The sequence below is a fragment of the Electrophorus electricus genome, unplaced genomic scaffold (genome assembly GCF_041902795.1).
Source record: "Electrophorus electricus isolate QZ-2024a unplaced genomic scaffold, ASM4190279v1 Scaffold146, whole genome shotgun sequence".
Lineage (NCBI taxonomy): Eukaryota > Metazoa > Chordata > Actinopteri > Gymnotiformes > Gymnotidae > Electrophorus > Electrophorus electricus.
Window position 1 is genome coordinate 42,501 of NW_027658427.1, and position 12,659 is coordinate 55,159.

General features: G+C 54.5%; 2 non-coding genes across 2 annotated transcripts; both read right to left on the reverse strand.

Annotated features, from left to right (window-relative positions):
- Positions 1 to 235: 235 nt before the first annotated feature.
- Positions 236 to 389, reverse strand: LOC145654712 (5.8S ribosomal RNA). The gene has a single exon (XR_014120918.1). It is a non-coding gene; the product is annotated as a 5.8S ribosomal RNA (ribosomal RNA).
- Positions 390 to 1,271: 882 nt separating this feature from the next.
- Positions 1,272 to 3,110, reverse strand: LOC145654705 (18S ribosomal RNA). Its single transcript, XR_014120911.1, has one exon. It is a non-coding gene; the product is annotated as an 18S ribosomal RNA (ribosomal RNA).
- Between the last annotated feature and the right edge of the window lie 9,549 nt (positions 3,111 to 12,659).

Sequence of the window (12,659 nt, forward strand, 5' to 3'; positions counted from 1 at the left end):
CTGGCCAGGCCAGGAGCGGAGCCGAAACGAACCGAAACGAACCGAAGCGGGGGAGGAGAAGCTTGTGCACGGAGAACGGGCACTCAACCGCAGCGAACCCACCGACCGGATCTCACCGAGACAGCGACCGGGAACCGTCTGCTTTTAGGAAGACGGAGGCCAGGGGGCACCCCCCCACCTACGAACCTCCAACCGCGGTCCCGCCTGAGAAGGCAGGTCCGACAGATAGGAATAGCGACCCTCAGACAGGCGTAGCCCCGGGATGGACCCGGGGCCGCAATGTGCGTTCGAAATGTCGATGATCAATGTGTCCTGCAATTCACATTAGTTCTCGCAGCTGGCTGCGTTCTTCATCGACGCACGAGCCAAGTGATCCACCGCTAAGAGTTGTACTCTTTTATTTCAGGCTCAGTTTAGGTCTTTCACCACGACTACAAAGACAGGTTTAAAAGGTTTCACCAACCGGTCAGGCGCCCCCGTCTGCGAGTGTTGAAACGGGCGCGGGGTTGCGCTTTGCCCACACGCCCCACGTGGCAGACGAGTCAGTCTTTGAACCGCGGCCCTCCGCGCCCGCCCCGTCCGACCCCTCGAAAGGGGTGGAACTCACGTAGCGTGGGCCAAGCCCTAGGTACCTGCCGGGGGTCCCCCTGAGACTCCTTTCTGAGAGAGAGAAGCAGGGGAACCGGCTGCGCCACCCACCACCACCACGCCCCAGGACGCCGGTGGGCGGACGAACACAGGAAGGGCCATGGCCTGCCCCACGAGGAGCAGCGCTCGCAACCCCCCCCGGAAAGTCCGCTCGTCAGCGAGCAAGGGGACGGGGATGAATGACAAGGACAACAAAATAGGAAAACCCCTCGCGGTGGACGGAGGCAGCGGCCGTGCGAGCGAGAGGGAGGGCGCGGGACGGACCCGTACGACCCGCTCGACTCGCAGGCGCTTCTCCTGCCGGCAAGGTGAGGGGAAACCGGCCTTCGCCCGACGAGCGGGGACGCCGAGTTTTTTGAACGACGCGTCTCTCGCGCTGGAACCCAGAGAATACCGGGGCCTGCGGGGGGGGGGTGCTGAAGGACGACGCGGAGGAAGAGGCGGAGGACGAGGAAGGGGTGGGAGGGACTAGGCTCCTCCTTTATGCCTTCTGTCCAGCCTGACCTGCAAGCGACCACGTGTAACAGCAACCCCGAAGACCCTTTCGACCCTGGGCCCCGACGCGGGGGGACGGCGAAGTCGAGGGGGTCGGGAGAGGAGGCACGCCGGACAGCGTTACCCGTTAATGATCCTTTCGCAGGTTCACCTACGAAAACCTTGTTACGACTTTTACTTCCTCTAGATAGTCAAGTTTGATCGACTTCTCGGCGCTCCGCCAAGGCCCGCGAGGAGCCCCGGCGGGGCCGATCCGAGGACCTCACTAAACCATCCGATCGGTAGTAGCGACGGGCGGTGTGTACAAAGGGCAGGGACTTAATCAACGCGAGCTTATGACCCGCGCTTACTGGGAATTCCTCGTTCATGGGGAATAATTGCAATCCCCAGTCCCCATCACGAATGGGGTTCAGCGGATTACCCGCACCTCTCGGTGTAGGGTAGGCACACGCTGATCCAACCATTGTGGCGCGCGTGCAGCCCCGGACATCTAAGGGCATCACAGACCTGTTATTGCTCCATCTCGCGTGGCTGAACGCCACTTGTCCCTCTAAGAAGTTTGACGCCGACCGCGGAGGGCCGCGTAACTATTTAGCATGCCGGAGTCTCGTTCGTTATCGGAATTAACCAGACAAATCGCTCCACCAACTAAGAACGGCCATGCACCACCACCCACAGAATCGAGAAAGAGCTATCAATCTGTCAATCCTTTCCGTGTCCGGGCCGGGTGAGGTTTCCCGTGTTGAGTCAAATTAAGCCGCAGGCTCCACTCCTGGTGGTGCCCTTCCGTCAATTCCTTTAAGTTTCAGCTTTGCAACCATACTCCCCCCGGAACCCACAGACTCGTGGTTTCCCTCACGCTGCCCGGCGGGTCATGGGAATAACGCCGCCGGATCGCGGGTCGGCATAGTTTACGGTCGGAACTACGACGGTATCTGATCGTCTTCGAACCTCCGACTTTCGTTCTTGATTAATGAAAACATTCTTGGCAAATGCTTTCGCTTTCGTCCGTCTTGCGCCGGTCCAAGAATTTCACCTCTAGCGGCGCAATACGAATGCCCCCGGCCGTCCCTCTTAATCATGGCCCTGGTTCAGGAAACCCACAAAATAGAACCGGAGTCCTATTCCATTATTCCTAGCTCAGGTATTCAGGCGAGAAGCGGGCCCGCTTTGAACACTCTAATTTTTTCAAAGTAAACGCTCCGAGCCCCGTCCGGACACCCAGCCAAGGGCATCCGGGGGGCACCGGGAGACAGGGTCTGAGACAGGCGGTGGCACGCCTCGCGGCGGACCGCCAGCCCACTCCCGACATCCAACTACGAGCTTTTTAACTGCAGCAACTTTAATATACGCTATTGGAGCTGGAATTACCGCGGCTGCTGGCACCAGACTTGCCCTCCAATGGGTCCTCACCCATGGGTTTAGGATACGCTCATTCCGATTACAGGGCCTCGAAAGAGACCTGTATCGTTATTTTTCGTCACTACCTCCCTGTGTCGGGAATGGGTAATTTGCGCGCCTGCTGCCTTCCTTGGATGTGGTAGCCGTTTCTCAGGCTCCCTCTCCGGAATCGAACCCTGATTCCCCGTTACCCGTGGTCACCATGGTAGCCGACTATGGTACCATCGAAAGTTGATAGGGCAGACATTCGAATGAGACGTCGCCGCCGCGGAGGGCGCGCGATCGGCCCGAGGTTATCTAGAGTCACCAAAGCGGCCGGGGGGCCCGAGCCCCCCGGATGGGTTTTGGGTCTGATAAATGCACGCATCCCCCGAAGGGTCAGCGCTCGTTTGCATGTATTAGCTCTAGAATTACCACAGTTATCCGAGTAACGTGTGGAGCGATCAAAGGAACCATAACTGATTTAATGAGCCATTCGCAGTTTCACTGTACCGGCCGTGTGCACTTAGACCTGCATGGCTTAATCTTTGAGACAAGCATATGTTACTGGCAGGATCAACCAGGTAGTTTGCACCGTGGTCTGGGATGAACCACGAGTGACATCCGCCTCCCCTTCCGGGGGCTAGGAAGCAGCGGGTTGTAAGTGCGTGCGCCGTCAGGTCCAGACGCCATACAGGGCTACCCAGGACAGCTTCCGCGGCCAGTGTAAACGTGCTCGCGCACCGCCCTCTGGCCTTCGGACGCCGACCTCTCACCTTGATGCAAAGCTGTCCCATCCGGTCATGCCCGCACCGTACCCCGTCCACCTCCTCCGGAGGTGCGGACGGCCGACTCCAGGTGCTTTCGGCGTTCCCTCTCTTCACGCCGTTTTGATTTTCGTGGGCCGCTGGTGGGGGGACAAGGGAAAGACCTCGTCGAATTCCCTCCCCCCTAGCCTCGCTCAACCTACGTTTCGTGATGTAACCAAGAAGAGTGATTCGTGGGCCCAGGTAGGTTTGAAGAGGAGGCCAACAAAGCAGGGCACTCCCTTCCTCCCAAACCACAGACACCAGTATAGGACAACTGAGTAGACAGACTGGCCGTCTGAGTCTCCCCCAGAGAGTTCTGGGATGGGTTACAAATAACCCCCACCCCCCATCAGAGGCTTGACCCGCTAGAACCAGGGAGGATCTGTCAAAACCGCTCTCCACATCAGAAGTTCTGGATCAGCCGGGGCTGGTCGGCAGACGTCCACCTAAGGCCGTGGCCTAACCCCGTGTGGGGGGATAGCGCTCGCACCCGTACACGTGGACACCCGCTCGTCAAATGGCTGGCTCCTCACTTACCGTAGGGGGAATGGTTTGCCTACCCCTGGCGGGTCTGGTACTCCACTCTACCAAACAAGGAAGCAACACACCAATAGACCCCTGCAACACCGGGCAGCTTTGGGCAGTGTCACTACACTCCTCCTTGTTCTTCACGTTCCTTCCGTGGTGATTTTTTTTTTTTTTTCGTGGCCATTGCCGTGCATGGCTTCCCCATCGCTTTGCATGCTCTCCATTGCCTCGTGCTGCTTCACCATTGGTCTCACCTGGAGACCGAAGCCGCTCTCCCAGTAACCCGATGGTACCTGGCCAGAAAACCCCGTGCCCGATTTCATCTAGGACAAGGGCCAAACCACAGACCGTGCCCGTCCAGGGTCAACCCCTGGTCGGACAGGCCTGGTGGGTCGATACCATGGATGTGGCAGGCCGACGAGAATCCACTGGTACATTTACAAACACGCCCACCCTGGTGGCATGGCTGTACGACCCATCGTCGAAGCACGCTGCGGCGGACTGAGCCATTGGATCCAGTTGCCTGGGCGTACACTCAGCCCAACAGACGCACTCGGGTCGGGGAGAGCAAAGCAGACTGTGTGCCTGGATGTGCCCACTTCCATAGGGGAATCGGCATGATGGTTCACTTAACCCGAGGAGGGCTCCCCTCGCGGGATAAGCACCCCCCTCGGGGGATGGGGGGGGGGGGGGGGCATCCAGAGCACACCACTTTCCGGTAGGGGACAGGCGTTTGATCATGTGTCCGAGGGAGAGCTCCCCTTGCCGGCCGAACACCCCTCGGACTCCCCTTGGGCTTCCAGAGAACGCCACTGGATGAATTTAGTGCTTGGACCCCATTGATTCTCTTTGCTCTCCCATATACCCGACGGGACCTATTTGCAAAACCCCGTGCCAACCAGACCTCCAGGAAGGGGGCTGGCGGCTAACCATGCCCAGCAGGGTGCACCCTGGTCGGACACTTTGGGAGGGTCGAGAGCCTGGAAGTGCCACCCGGGGGAGTAATTCTGATTTCCGTTTTAATGCACTCAGGGACAGCCCGAGGACCTCTGTAGTGCACCTGAGGCGGACTGAGCCGTCGGGTCCAGGGGTCTGGAGTTCGGAACCTCCAGGGTTCACCTGGCTGTTCTCTTAGCCCGGCAGGGTGCACCCTGGTCGGACACTTTGGGAGGGTCGAGAGCCTGGATGTGCCACCCCGACGAGTAATGAGTTTTCCCTTCGTATCTCTTCCGGACCAGGTCCGATTCGCACGAAACTCGCTGGGCATGGCCAGGAGCGCCCCCTGCTGCCCACGCCACCGTCCCCGCGCTTCTACTCCCGAGGGCCGAGGAGACAGCGAAGCGTGGGTCGGGTCGCCTGCTTCCAGGGTCTCCCTGGTACTCTCCAGTCTCCCGAGTCCATCGGGTCCGACCTCGTATTTTTAGCCCAGACGGGGAATGAGAAAGGGGCCCCCGACCGCCCGAGGGCGGGCGCTCGCTTCTCAGCCTAGGAACGTCCGATTCCCACGAAACTTTTACGCCAGACGTTCCTGGCAGCGAGCGCGTTCAAAGGTGACCCGCGCTGCTTCTCTCCTCCCAAGGGCCGAAGAGATATTCGTCTTCAAACCCGACCGGCCCTGTGTTTGCCGCCCCGGCGGTTTTAAAAAATCATAGCGTAAAAACGGTGGGTGCGCTTCGCCTGCCGCTTGGACAGCGTTAAACGGCAGCCCCGGCTCTTTCCAAAGGGCCCTCAACCGACTTTCTGCTCCCAAGGAGCCCAGAGATATGAAACCGATAAATCAAAACCCCGTGCCAACCAGACCTCCAGGAAGGGGGCTGGCGGCTAACCATGCCCGGCAGGGTGCACCCTGGTCGGACGCTTTGGGAGGGTCGAGAGCCTGGATGTGCCACCCCGACGAGTAATGAGTTTTCCCTTCGTATCTCTTCCGGACCAGGTCCGATTCGCACGAAACTCGCTGGGCATGGCCAGGAGCGCCCCCTGCTGCCCACGCCACCGTCCCCGCGCTTCTACTCCCGAGGGCCGAGGAGACAGCGAAGCGTGGGTCGGGTCGCCTGCTTCCAGGGTCTCCCTGGTACTCTCCAGTCTCCCGAGTCCATCGGGTCCGACCTCGTATTTTTAGCCCAGACGGGGAATGAGAAAGGGGCCCCCGACCGCCCGAGGGCGGGCGCTCGCTTCTCAGCCTAGGAACGTCCGATTCCCACGAAACTTTTACGCCAGACGTTCCTGGCAGCGAGCGCGTTCAAAGGTGACCCGCGCTGCTTCTCTCCTCCCAAGGGCCGAAGAGATATTCGTCTTCAAACCCGACCGGCCCTGTGTTTGCCGCCCCGGCGGTTTTAAAAAATCATAGCGTAAAAACGGTGGGTGCGCTTCGCCTGCCGCTTGGACAGCGTTAAACGGCAGCCCCGGCTCTTTCCAAAGGGCCCTCAACCGACTTTCTGCTCCCAAGGAGCCCAGAGATATGAAACCGAAAAATCAAAACCCCGTGCCAACCAGACCTCCAGGAAGGGGGCTGGCGGCTAACCATGCCCGGCAGGGTGCACCCTGGTCGGACGCTTTGGGAGGGTCGAGAGCCTGGATGTGCCACCCCGACGAGTAATGAGTTTTCCCTTCGTATCTCTTCCGGACCAGGTCCGATTCGCACGAAACTCGCTGGGCATGGCCAGGAGCGCCCCCTGCTGCCCACGCCACCGTCCCCGCGCTTCTACTCCCGAGGGCCGAGGAGACAGCGAAGCGTGGGTCGGGTCGCCTGCTTCCAGGGTCTCCCTGGTACTCTCCAGTCTCCCGAGTCCATCGGGTCCGACCTCGTATTTTTAGCCCAGACGGGGAATGAGAAAGGGGCCCCCGACCGCCCGAGGGCGGGCGCTCGCTTCTCAGCCTAGGAACGTCCGATTCCCACGAAACTTTTACGCCAGACGTTCCTGGCAGCGAGCGCGTTCAAAGGTGACCCGCGCTGCTTCTCTCCTCCCAAGGGCCGAAGAGATATTCGTCTTCAAACCCGACCGGCCCTGTGTTTGCCGCCCCGGCGGTTTTAAAAAATCATAGCGTAAAAACGGTGGGTGCGCTTCGCCTGCCGCTTGGACAGCGTTAAACGGCAGCCCCGGCTCTTTCCAAAGGGCCCTCAACCGACTTTCTGCTCCCAAGGAGCCCAGAGATATGAAACCGATAAATCAAAACCCCGTGCCAACCAGACCTCCAGGAAGGGGGCTGGCGGCTAACCATGCCCGGCAGGGTGCACCCTGGTCGGACGCTTTGGGAGGGTCGAGAGCCTGGATGTGCCACCCCGACGAGTAATGAGTTTTCCCTTCGTATCTCTTCCGGACCAGGTCCGATTCGCACGAAACTCGCTGGGCATGGCCAGGAGCGCCCCCTGCTGCCCAGGCCTGGCTCTGGGCCTGGGCACACTTCATTCACTTTGTACCTTTAAATCATACTACTACTACTACTACTACCACCAGAATTCCAGGGCCAAGAGGTCACACAGTCATACACAGCAAAGTAGCTCTGGGCCTGGGCACACTTCAAGAAGTTTGTCCCTTTATATAAGCCTAGAAATAGACTTCCAGGCCCAAGAGTTCAAACACATTCATGCCCAGCAAAGTAGCTCTGGGCCTGGGCACACTTCAATCACTTTGTGCCTTTAAATCATACTACTACTACCAGACTTCCAGGCCCAAGAGGTCAAACACAGTCATGCCCAGCAAAGTAGCTCTGGGCCTGGGCACACTTCATTCACTTTGTGCCTTTAAATCATACTACTACTACCACCAGAATTCCAGGGCCAAGAGGTCACACAGTCATACACAGCAAAGTAGCTCTGGGCCTGGGCACACTTCAAGAAGTTTGACCCTTTATATAAGCCTAGAAATAGACTTCCAGAGCCAAGAGGTCAAACACAGTCATGCACAGCAAAGTAGCTCTGGGCCTGGGCACACTTCAAGCACTTTGTGCCTTTAAATCATACTACTACTACTACTACTACTACTACTACTACTACTACCAGACTTCCAGGCCCAAGAGTTCAAACACATTCATGCCCAGCAAAGTAGCTCTGGGCCTGGGCACACTTCATTCACTTTGTGCCTTTAAATCATACTACTACTACCACCAGACTTCCAGGGCCAAGAGGTCAACCACAGTCATGCACAGCAAAGTAGCTCTGGGCCTGGGCACACTTCAAGATGTTTGACCCTTTATATAAGCCTAGAAATAGACTTCCAGGCCCAAGAGTTCAAACACATTCATGCCCAGCAAAGTAGCTCTGGGCCTGGGCACACTTCAATCACTTTGTGCCTTTAAATCATACTACTACTACCACCAGACTTCCAGGCCCAAGAGGTCAAACACAGTCATGCCCAGCAAAGTAGCTCTGGGCCTGGGCACACTTCAATCACTTTGTGCCTTTAAATCATACTACTACTACCACCAGACTTCCAGGCCCTGGAGGTCACACCTTCATGCCTAGCAAGGTTGCTTTACACCTGCGCACACTTCAGACCGTTTCACTCTTTTAATCCTTCAAAGTACCACATTTCCAGACCCAAGAGGTCACAGAATCATGCCCAGCAAAGTAGCTCTGGGCCTGGGCACACTTCAATCACTTTGTGCCTTTAAATCATACTACTACTACCAGACTTCCAGGCCCCAGAGGTCAAACACAGTCATGCCCAGCAAAGTAGCTCTGGGCCTGGGCACACTTCAAGAAGTTTGACCCTTTATATAAGCCTAGAAATAGACTTCCAGAGCCAAGAGGTCAAACACAGTCATGCACAGCAAAGTAGCTCTGGGCCTGGGCACACTTCATTCACTTTGTACCTTTAAATCATACTACTACTACCAGACTTCCAGGCCCAAGAGTTCAAACACATTCATGCCCAGCAAAGTAGCTCTGGGCCTGGGCACACTTCAATCACTTTGTGTCTTTAAATCATACTACTACTACCAGACTTCCAGGCCCCAGAGGTCAAACACAGTCATGCCCAGCAAAGTAGCTCTGGGCCTGGGCACACTTCAAGAAGTTTGACCCTTTATATAAGCCTAGAAATAGACTTTCAGGCCCAAGAGGTCAAACACAGTCATGCCCAGCAAAGTAGCTGTGGGCCTGGGCACACTTCATTCACTTTGTACCTTTAAATCATACTACTACTACTACTACTACTACTACTACTACTACTACTACTACTACCAGACTTCCAGGCCCAAGAGGTCAAACACAGTCATGCCCAGCAAAGTAGCTCTGGGCCTGGGCACACTTCAAGAAGTTTGACCCTTTATATAAGCCTAGAAATAGACTTCCAGGCCCAAGAGTTCAAACACATTCATGCCCAGCAAAGTAGCTCTGGGCCTGGGCACACTTCAATCACTTTGTGCCTTTAAATCATACTACTACTACCAGACTTCCAGGCCCCAGAGGTCAAACACAGTCATGCCCAGCAAAGTAGCTCTGGGCCTGGGCACACTTCAAGAAGTTTGACCCTTTATATAAGCCTAGAAATAGACTTCCAGAGCCAAGAGGTCAAACACAGTCATGCCCAGCAAAGTAGCTCTGGGCCTGGGCACACTTCAATCACTTTGTGCCTTTAAATCATACTACTACTACCACCAGACTTCCAGGCCCAAGAGGTCAAACACAGTCATGCCCAGCAAAGTAGCTCTGGGCCTGGGCACACTTCAATCACTTTGTGCCTTTAAATCATACTACTACTACCACCAGACTTCCAGGCCCTGGAGGTCACACCTTCATGCCTAGCAAGGTTGCTTTACACCTGCGCACACTTCAGACCGTTTCACTCTTTTAATCCTTCAAAGTACCACATTTCCAGACCCAAGAGGTCACAGAATCATGCCCAGCAAAGTAGCTCTGGGCCTGGGCACACTTCAATCACTTTGTGCCTTTAAATCATACTACTACTACCAGACTTCCAGGCCCCAGAGGTCAAACACAGTCATGCCCAGCAAAGTAGCTCTGGGCCTGGGCACACTTCAAGAAGTTTGACCCTTTATATAAGCCTAGAAATAGACTTCCAGAGCCAAGAGGTCAAACACAGTCATGCACAGCAAAGTAGCTCTGGGCCTGGGCACACTTCATTCACTTTGTACCTTTAAATCATACTACTACTACCAGACTTCCAGGCCCAAGAGTTCAAACACATTCATGCCCAGCAAAGTAGCTCTGGGCCTGGGCACACTTCAATCACTTTGTGTCTTTAAATCATACTACTACTACCAGACTTCCAGGCCCCAGAGGTCAAACACAGTCATGCCCAGCAAAGTAGCTCTGGGCCTGGGCACACTTCAAGAAGTTTGACCCTTTATATAAGCCTAGAAATAGACTTTCAGGCCCAAGAGGTCAAACACAGTCATGCCCAGCAAAGTAGCTGTGGGCCTGGGCACACTTCATTCACTTTGTACCTTTAAATCATACTACTACTACTACTACTACTACTACTACTACTACTACTACTACTACCAGACTTCCAGGCCCAAGAGGTCAAACACAGTCATGCCCAGCAAAGTAGCTCTGGGCCTGGGCACACTTCAAGAAGTTTGACCCTTTATATAAGCCTAGAAATAGACTTCCAGGCCCAAGAGTTCAAACACATTCATGCCCAGCAAAGTAGCTCTGGGCCTGGGCACACTTCAATCACTTTGTGCCTTTAAATCATACTACTACTACCAGACTTCCAGGCCCCAGAGGTCAAACACAGTCATGCCCAGCAAAGTAGCTCTGGGCCTGGGCACACTTCAAGAAGTTTGACCCTTTATATAAGCCTAGAAATAGACTTCCAGAGCCAAGAGGTCAAACACAGTCATGCCCAGCAAAGTAGCTCTGGGCCTGGGCACACTTCAAGAAGTTTGACCCTTTATATAAGCCTAGAAATAGACTTCCAGGCCCAAGAGTTCAAACACATTCATGCCCAGCAAAGTAGCTCTGGGCCTGGGCACACTTCAATCACTTTGTGCCTTTAAATCATACTACTACTACCAGACTTCCAGGCCCCAGAGGTCAAACACAGTCATGCCCAGCAAAGTAGCTCTGGGCCTGGGCACACTTCAAGAAGTTTGACCCTTTATATAAGCCTAGAAATAGACTTCCAGAGCCAAGAGGTCAAACACAGTCATGCCCAGCAAAGTAGCTCTGGGCCTGGGCACACTTCATTCACTTTGTACCTTTAAATCATACTACTACTACCAGACTTCCAGGCCCAAGACGTCAAACACAGTCATGCCCAGCAAAGTAGCTCTGGGCCTGGGCACACTTCATTCACTTTGTACCTTTAAATCATACTACTACTACTACTACTACTACTACTACTACTACTACTACTACCAGACTTCCAGGCCCAAGAGGTCAAACACAGTCATGCCCAGCAAAGTAGCTCTGGGCCTGGGCACACTTCATTCACTTTGTGCCTTTAAATCATACTACTACTACCACCAGAATTCCAGGGCCAAGAGGTCACACAGTCATACACAGCAAAGTAGCTCTGGGCCTGGGCACACTTCAAGAAGTTTGACCCTTTATATAAGCCTAGAAATAGACTTCCAGGCCCAAGAGGTCAAACACAGTCATGCCCAGCAAAGTAGCTCTGGGCCTGGGCACACTTCATTCACTTTGTACCTTTAAATCATACTACTACTACTACTACTACTACTACTACCAGACTTCCAGGCCCAAGAGGTCAAACACAGTCATGCCCAGCAAAGTAGATCTGGGCCTGGGCACACTTCAAGAAGTTTGACCCTTTATATAAGCCTAGAAATAGACTTTCAGGCCCAAGAGGTCAAACACAGTCATGCCCAGCAAAGTAGCTGTGGGCCTGGGCACACTTCATTCACTTTGTACCTTTAAATCATACTACTACTACTACTACTACTACTACTACTACTACTACTACTACTACTACTACTACTACCAGACTTCCAGGCCCAAGAGTTCAAACACATTCATGCCCAGCAAAGTAGCTCTGGGCCTGGGCACACTTCATTCACTTTGTGCCTTTAAATCATACTACTACTACCACCAGACTTCCAGGCCCAAGAGGTCAAACACAGTCATGCCCAGCAAAGTAGCTCTGGGCCTGGGCACACTTCAATCACTTTGTGCCTTTAAATCATACTACTACTACCAGACTTCCAGGCCCAAGAGTTCAAACACATTCATGCCCAGCAAAGTAGCTCTGGGCCTGGGCACACTTCATTCACTTTGTGCCTTTAAATCATACTACTACTACCACCAGACTTCCAGGGCCAAGAGGTCAACCACAGTCATGCACAGCAAAGTAGCTCTGGGCCTGGGCACACTTCAAGATGTTTGACCCTTTATATAAGCCTAGAAATAGACTTCCAGGCCCAAGAGTTCAAACACATTCATGCCCAGCAAAGTAGCTCTGGGCCTGGGCACACTTCAATCACTTTGTGCCTTTAAATCATACTACTACTACCACCAGACTTCCAGGCCCAAGAGGTCAAACACAGTCATGCCCAGCAAAGTAGCTCTGGGCCTGGGCACACTTCAATCACTTTGTGCCTTTAAATCATACTACTACTACCACCAGACTTCCAGGCCCTGGAGGTCACACCTTCATGCCTAGCAAGGTTGCTTTACACCTGCGCACACTTCAGACCGTTTCACTCTTTTAATCCTTCAAAGTACCACATTTCCAGACCCAAGAGGTCACAGAATCATGCCCAGCAAAGTAGCTCTGGGCCTGGGCACACTTCAATCACTTTGTGCCTTTAAATCATACTACTACTACCAGACTTCCAGGCCCCAGAGGTCAAACACAGTCATGCCCAGCA